This window comes from Amblyomma americanum, chromosome 2 (genome assembly GCF_052857255.1).
Source record: "Amblyomma americanum isolate KBUSLIRL-KWMA chromosome 2, ASM5285725v1, whole genome shotgun sequence".
NCBI classification, from domain to species: domain Eukaryota; kingdom Metazoa; phylum Arthropoda; class Arachnida; order Ixodida; family Ixodidae; genus Amblyomma; species Amblyomma americanum.
Window position 1 is genome coordinate 179,094,126 of NC_135498.1, and position 8,491 is coordinate 179,102,616.

The following is an 8,491-nucleotide window of genomic DNA, read 5'->3' on the forward strand; positions in this document are numbered from 1 at the left end:
ATGCATTCAGTGCCATAGAATCTGCGTACAAATGTTATGCGAACGTTATAAGCTATCTCATGCTGGTACGTGAGGGCTGGCTGGGGTTTCACGTGGCAACTATGGTGGTGGTAGTGGTTTTTTATTAAAATAATTGTACAAAGAAACGAAAAGATTTTTGCTATCCCCGGTTTCTGCCATCGATCCTGAAGCAGCTGAGCTGGGGCAGCGGAAATAAAAGGGATAGCAGGAAGAATGGAGAAATTAAATGAAAGAGGTGAGGAGACCGCAAGAGAGGATAGGGGGAGAAGTAATATATACAAACTATTTACACAATAAGAAATGTATCCAGGTTGTGTGCGTGATTAGTTCATTTTAGAGGAATTAAAGCACACGTAACTATGGTCTCACATCAAACTATGGTGCCCGAATTCCTTTCAAGTGAATTTGTCTGATTTTGCTTCGGCTCAATGACAAAATATTATTTGAGGAAACTTTGACTAAACTCGACCTAGCAATTGCCTCTTTGGGAAATAAATTTAGGAAAGGTGATGATTCAACAAAAACAAGAAAGAAAATGACGCCGATTCTAAGAAAGCGGTCAAGAAACATTCAGTACGTTATCAGTCGTATTAGCATGTCGGGTGGGTAACCTGGCAAAAATTTCCAAGCTGTATTTGTGAAATAAGCTCTTGTTGTTATTGGGGATATGGACCGAGATCGCCATCGCACCGCCTTTTTAAACGGAATAGAGGATCACATCCAAATCTGAGAATCAGATCTTGTCGCAGCCACATATACACCCACTGCTATTGCACAACACGTCTTATAGAAGAAAACCACGACTTCAAGGCAGCTCAACTTTGGACATTGATTCCTGTTATAAGCAAACATGTAGAAGCTTTGTTATATTATGAGAAGAATACAATATTTGCCTTATATGGAGTGCCCGTTGTGCTTAATATGTTGTGTTTTCTCTGCATTTCTTTCTCTCTCAGTGCTAAAGCTGTCGCTGCTTCGTGCCAGGCCCGTCCGGAATGTCTGGGAACTCCAAAACGTGGGCCATTTCTTCATTCCTTATACGAAAGCTAGTGGGTTGAAACCCGTTGCTAGCCTATGCTGCACGTGGCAGATTTCTGGCCCACAGTTCATTTCACCCCTAACCAGTTCGGTACGTGAGGAAATATGTGGGAACTATTTAAAAATATCTTCAGTGATGCATGAGATGACAATTCGAACTCTTCATGCATGGATGCTTTGAGCTCTTTTGACATGGCCTAAATTAAACGTGCCAGTCAAGACCTGTTATCTAGGTCTATTGCTAGTTACCAACTTCGGTAACAGCTGTAGATAGTCTTCTGTACTGCGCTGTATAAAAGCGGAAAATTCCTAGTATACCGTTGGTCTCTTATCATACATGACCGGATGGGTTCATTCTTTCGTTACTTTATGCATACTAAAATCTAGTAGACACAATTATTCCGCTTTAAAAGTCATATGTAAAATATCTACGAAGTTTACAGAAGTAGAAACTGTCGCAAGCCTCGAACTGACACGTGTCGCGGTGAGCTGATGGATAAAAGGCAGGCTGCTGCCGCAGGTTTTTTCATCTTGCACTGAACTTAGGGGTGACCCGCTTCGCAGAAACATCTTCAACGGTGAGAACTTCGTAACATATGGGTTTAGAAGGCTTCGCTACCCCAAAAATGTTAACTGCACTGAATGATGAGAATAACTGTCCATGCTTTGTTCCAAAAAGTTCCCAAGTTGTCTCAGTCAGAGCTTCCATAAGCACGCAACGAACACAGAAAGACGCAGCTGCACATTTCACAACGTTAGATTGCACCGAAGTGAAATTATTCCAGGTTTCAACGACCAGGACCTGTAGTAGTACCAAATGTGATGGCTATGAAAGTTCCACGCTCCACTCAGGACCAGAAACTTCTGGGACTTAGGAATCTAAGACCCCGGATATGAACCCATTTCATTTCGGTGAAACTTATCTCAATAAACCTGCAATCTGTGAACAGAAACAGTCTGTCAGCCCTTATAAAAATCGTGTTTAGACTTTTTATAAGCTCTAGGCTTCTACAGGCTTCTTGCAGGCTCTATTGCCTTCCTATAAAAATCTCTTTTTGTCTACCCTGTCTATGGTCAGTCTGTAGAAAAACGTCTACCAAAAGTGTACCGCCATAATCTATAGATTAGTCTAAAGTCTACTAAAAGTGCATAGACATAAATCTACAGATTGTCTATACCCAATCTATAGCATTTCTATTTCCTAAAGACTGTTCTCTAAGGTTCCTCCATAATGTTCTAAGGTTCTCTCTATATACAGAAGCCTATAGACAGCCTATAGACTGTCTCAAGAGCTTTTTCTAAAAGAGTGGCCACTAGATAGTGAGTTCTTTAAGAAGAATGAAGTTCACTCCCTCATTTCAAGTGTAAAGGGTTACAGTTGCAAACAACGAGTCAAATTTCTTGTGGACCTGAGCATAAAAAGCCTTCCAAATTGCACAAACCAGCGTGGAGCCCCGCATTTTTGTATTCCGCCAACGCATTTGAATAATTCCGCAGTAGGCGGAAATTTACTCTGAAATCGTAATGCGTAACACTTACTTTGGAGTAGCATAGCCAATAGAGCGATGGTTCTTTGTAAAAGAGCTCTTCTTTCAGAGAATAGAAGTTTATTACAAGTGGTTTTTATTTGAACAAATGGTCCCCAAGATCACTACATCGACTTGTACCCAGTCTCCTCTAACCACAGTCTTTTCATATTGACAGCCATGCATTTGAAAGCACTCCTTGTTGGCCTAGCCATCTTCGGCTTCCTTTTGACAGGTAAGATGCCCCATTTATACAGTAGTGGCATAACTGGCACCAGCGACAATCTATTTTCTGTCACGTCCCCACTTTCGGCACGCGGGGGGTTGAAGTAGAAGCGCTTTCTGCAGCTGCCCATGAGCTAAGGTTCCGATTATGGGCCATTCCGCCAACGCTTTATAAGCGACGGAACACAAGAGCGGTGGTCCACTTTAATTTTTCTGCGCACCCTAAGGATTCCAAAGGGTTCATATTTATCCGAAGCCCTCAAATCGAACACTCAAAGTTCATGTAACAATTTCCAGATAGGATAAACTTCAGTTGTCTTGCTCGTTTCACCACAATTTTTCTTTTCACACGTCAGCAGCGTTTTCGGAACTAAAGTCAATGAGCGTGTTTTAGTTTCGTAGATAACACTTTTTGCTTACGGCGGAAACGTACCCACTGGTATTTCTTTTCAAATAAGGCGACGTCTCCCATTTTCAGCTTCAACAAACAGTGGCACCATAAATTCAAGCGACGCTGCCAAGCTGCTGTCATTTCTGCGAAATCATGGAAAACACTATTGATTGGCAAAAATGAACACGTAGGTAACTCAATAGAACCAGAGTTAGAAAGTCGAGCGGTGACGTATGCAAGCGGTGCCTTTCTACGTAGATTCCACCGAGGCCGCCTCAGCTATATATATGATGCAATGCTCTGCAGTCAGCTTCAAATACAGTCCGGCTTACTGTTTCTTTAACTGTCATCTACCCCATCACTTGATTTGTTATATGATTAATCACCCCAACCAGCTGTGATATTAAGATTACGCTTTATCACTCTCTTGGGTATAGCAGAAGTTTGATACAGCATTGATATGTGCATCGGTACTCTCACTTTTCTATTCGTATTTGATTCGGTTTCTAGCTATACAGTGTTAGTATTCTATTTCGTAGAAAACGTACACTATTCGTATTTGGTTTGCTTTCGAATAGCTATGTTTGCACAACCTTACAAAAGAAGAATTTTTGCCGAAGCTTTGCCTAGCGGACTCAGGCTCCCATTAACCAATCTTTTTTATTTGGAATATATGGCGGTGCGAGCCACGGCGGTGGGCTCAGTGGTTATGGCGCTCGGCTGCTGACCCCAAAACACGGATTCAATCCCGGCCGCGGCGGTCGCATTTCGATGGAGGCTAAATGCTAGAGACCCGTTTATTGTGCGATGTCAGTGCATGTTAAAGAACCCCAGATGGTCGAAATTTCCTGATCCCTCCACAATGGTATCCCGTTAGACTGATTCGGTTCGAATCACTAAACCGCCATAAACCATAAATCACATAGCCGTGCTTTTTATCGATTCATTCGGGATATGTAAACAAAGAGCTTTGTTTTGTACACCTATAGAATTGTTATACGTTAATTGTGAAATTTAGCACAGCGGTAAACAAAACTTCGTAATTTAACTTGCAACCACAGACATCGCCCGGCACAAATGCAGTGTGAACGACCATGTTGTTGACCTAGAAAAGAAACTTGTATTGAATTTCATGCTTATACGCCCTGCGTGAAGCCGATCCTAAGGCAGTCGATAAAATGATAGCATAATAATGGTACTGAAAGTACCAAACCAGGAACTGGCGCATCTTTTTCTCAAGTGTTGCGTAAAATATTTCGTGTTTGTATTCAGCTCAATTCAAATGTTCCCTCACCGCGCGTGAGAGGCAGACGATACTTTAAATAACAAAAGTTACTCCAGCATCGCAAAACCGCGGAAATAAGAACGCATCAGTGCTATAATCCCGCTGAAAATAACATTTACGCAGATTAGAGGAACCAGCACCTTTTTGCAGCAGGCGAATGCACCGTTAAAAAAATTGGCGTGCCTGAAGGCTACGTGTGTTGATTATTGATGCACCGTCACGCCCGCTAGGGGGCGCCAAGAGGGAAACCTTAACGCACGTGTGTGTTTTGCTGCCCTCGGTCCTCTCTGGCACTCCGTCATCTGCGACAGCGACGATCTTAATCGAGCCCCGATTACATAAGACCTTTAGTTTGATAAGTTTACTTTTATTTATTTCTCTCAGACAATATGCGAGTGTGTACTAACTGCGGTGTCTGCACGAAAAACAGGGGCCTTCATTCGATTTATATCTGGCTACTGGCTTTTGCGGATATTTCGTTTCCTTCCCCCTTGCGCCAATGAGTTCTCAGCCGATTTCCTATACTGAGTATGTCCCGCTCGTCACGAAAACCCAGTTACTACCTGGCCTTCTTTCCACATTAATGCGCAGTACGATGGCAAGGCACCAGGAGCAGGTAGTCAATCGACTCGGCTGGTTGCAAAGACAGCATCCCAACGTGGCTTTTAAAATGCCGCACGGCATTCAGAGCATAGAGTAAGGTTGGGCGTAACTTTCGCGTGACGGTACTTTCATCTGATTCATCGTGCAGACTCTGGAAACTGTGTTTCGGTCAAATTCATGAGTCCTTGGGTCATTTCATCCCGATTTCTCATGTACCCCTACGAAAGGATGTTGTTGGCCGCTCGAGGGACGTGTGTTGACACGAGGCCATTGCCACCGGACCTAATACCAGAGAGTTCGCCAGAGGCTTGCTAAGCTCTACCTGCAAATCGGGTGTAAACATCCTAAGCAGCGCGGGTCTCGACTCACGGCTGCGGTCCGACACATATGTGACGTGCTTGTATATATCGGCAAAAGAGCTACTACAGGGGCTAGTTGGAAATACTGTACATCCTTGAGCGCTTCGTATTGTGTGTTCGTCCCTTTCTGTATTTTGCTAGCGCTTACCAACACACTCAAGGATATATCAGCAGTTTTCTTAATTCCGTCATGCCGTGCCCCTCTTTCCTTGCTTATCCCCCGTTCCGCATTGTAGAGTTGTTCAGAGAACTATTACAGCCTTTTACAGCCAATGCCGTTATATGGAACTTTCCACGGCGAATGTTGCCGGTGCACGTGTAAACTCCGCCTATCGTAAACTCTGCAGGTCATTTACACTTCTGTAGGCCTCAAGCACAAAGCACCTGCAGCCGCATGACGACAGCTATCACCGAAGTTAGAACGTTGCGCAGCAGAGCGTAAACAATTGCAATTTATTTTTCTTAATAAACCGTGAGGTTAAATTTATTGCCCTGTATTCGACAACTGCAGCGACGCGGCACACCGGCCACAACTAATAATGAAAGGCCGTTAGGAAGTTCCAAAAACAAACAGCGGTCGTGGCAGTGGTATACTACTGCCTCGGAGGTCAGTGCTCTGGAGCCCCGTAGAAAACAACAGATCCGAAGTTTGCAGTCTGTACAGTCCAACGGCGCTAGTTCACTCTAGAAGCGGGGTAGCTAACACGGCTAATTCCAAGCCGTTTCGAGCTCTAGCCGGTTTGCCGCCACCTGCTCTTTCCACCTGTCTTGTTTTCAGAGAGCGCAGCCGCGCCGACCGTCGATGCCGCCTACGCCGACGCCAGGGCAGAGCCCCAGGCCACCGAGCGCGCCCAGGAGGGGCCCCAGGATGCGGAAGGCCGCATCAGCGAGGCCTGCATAGCGACCCTGTGCGGTTAGCCCCGTGGCTCCGCACCTTGAGTGTTCGCACAACACGCGCCAGAGATGTTACCGACCAACAGCGAAGACAGCACCCATGGGATGCACTTGGCTACGGCTGAAGGGTGCTGCGATCGCGTAAGGCCTGCTACCATCATTCCTGGGAAATAAAGGAATGTTAAGAAAATTCCGGCTTCTGAGAAACCTTACTCTCGATAACACAGTTGAAACGCTGGATTTTTGGCATTTCTTGAGCAAGTGGCATGGCATTATCAGCGCGGTCTAAGAGTCTCCCTCGGCCCTCAACATATCGGTTGCGCCGCTGAAAGCAGAGAGAAGAATTCTTAGAGCCTTCTATGAGTCTCTTACAGATGATGCGCAACCAAAAAGACGACGCTTGTGAATCTACGTTGCTTGTTTCGCGTCTTATTCTTTCTTGCTGCTAATCAGGATTGTATCTCACATGCTTTCTCGCCGACAGTGAGTATAACATGAAACGCCCACAAGCTTACCGCAGCTAATGAAAGTCAATAAAAGGCTACATTTCAAAGGCACGCATAATACGTATCGTTTCGTGGCGGAGACAACACCGTGGTCGATGGATGAGGAGACTGAAGTCCTTCTTAAACGAACTCTTTGTGTGGCAGTCTTGCGCCCACAAATAACTGGACAAGTCGGCGGTGGCGATACATGCAAATGTGCTCTGCGGTCGTCTATGAACAGCCCGCTTCTTTCGGCCGCAATTAATTTTAGGACTGCCAAGGAACCTTCAAAATAAGGCGCCATAATCAACTGCATTAGACGCGTACAATGTGAAAGCACTTGCATGTAGTTGCGATAATTCGAGATAAATCTTGTTGCATCTCGTGCCACAAACAGAATAATAAACCCGCGTTCCGAAGGTCTTGGGCGTGAACAAACACTATAGTGATTCGCAGGCAGTATTGTTATACACATTTATCTCTCACATTATCTTTGTTTATCCTTTATTAAACGAAGCCCGCATGCGCCGGGGGTAGAGGAAACGTGTATTTTCTGCAGACTCCTTGTACCGTGGTCACAGAAGTGGTGTAAAAGTGGCCACATAGGCCCAGAACTCTCTGTGGACACACACCGTGAGAGACCCTCGTTGAAGAGATGGTTATCTCGAATCAAGGGAAAGTTGAACCGACGGTTAAGCCAAAGACAAAAGCCACGGCGAGTACAAAGGCAGATCGAAAGTGCCACAAAGGCTTTCAAACAATTCTCAAGAGCCAGTTCCAGGTAATTTTTAAAATTTAAGGTTTAAGAAAAAAAGCGCTGCAGCTGGCAGCAAGAAAGCCGCAACTGCTTCTCTCTCCGGATTTCTAACGCGTTTTTGTTGCATAAACCAGGCCGAATTTTCATCATTATTCATGTCTCATGCGCCGTGCTAGTGCTTACTGGCCGTTGCAAAGAATGTTCACAGCTCAGATGACGAAACCATGTCGAAGAATCATTTAACTTGGTTCGCTCCACAATGTCAATGGTATTGATGCGTTTCCCTTTGGAGCAAGAGCTAATGGCTTGTTCTGCCGAGCGCATAATGAACAGGCGAATACTGGGTCACTGACCAATCCAAACATAAAGGGAAATGACGGTTAAGGTCCAATACGCGACCCTTGTTCGCAGTAAGACTGTCTCGGAAAAGGGGAGACGCTTACATAGCCTACAGGATTCTTCGTGATCTTTTCCCATAGATATCATGAACTGTGCCTTAATTCCTGTTAAATGCGTCAGACGGCGTTTAGATAATTAAGGACTCTACATTTAGCCTTGTTACGCTGATTCTTTTGTGTTGCAACTCTTGCCGCCACACCTCCGCCCATCTCATCGCCGGTTGTCTGCACATGTTCCCCAATCGCATTCATTCATGATGGGTTGTTCTTGACATCGCATTGATGATATTTGGTGCGTCGGTGGAAGTTCCCGGTTTCCCCTATATAGATGAAGGTGCAGTCGTTGTATGGGATTCGGCAAAGCACACCAGGCAACTTGTCACGTGACACAGGATCCTTTACATTGATAATTTAGGCTCGGTGGAAGTACGTCAAACGCCTCGGACGGCCCGGATATAACGCTAGAGCTCACGTTCGCAGCTATCCTCAACCTCATCAAAGGTAGAAGA

At 45.0% G+C, this 8,491-nt stretch overlaps 1 long non-coding RNA gene across 1 annotated transcript; it reads left to right on the forward strand.

Annotated features, from left to right (window-relative positions):
- The first annotated feature begins 1,610 nt into the window (after positions 1–1,610).
- On the forward strand, positions 1,611–6,500 carry LOC144119327 (uncharacterized). Its single transcript, XR_013312333.1, has 3 exons — positions 1,611–1,637; positions 2,764–2,820; positions 6,227–6,500. It is a non-coding gene; the product is annotated as an uncharacterized LOC144119327 (long non-coding RNA).
- The last annotated feature ends 1,991 nt before the right edge of the window (positions 6,501–8,491 follow it).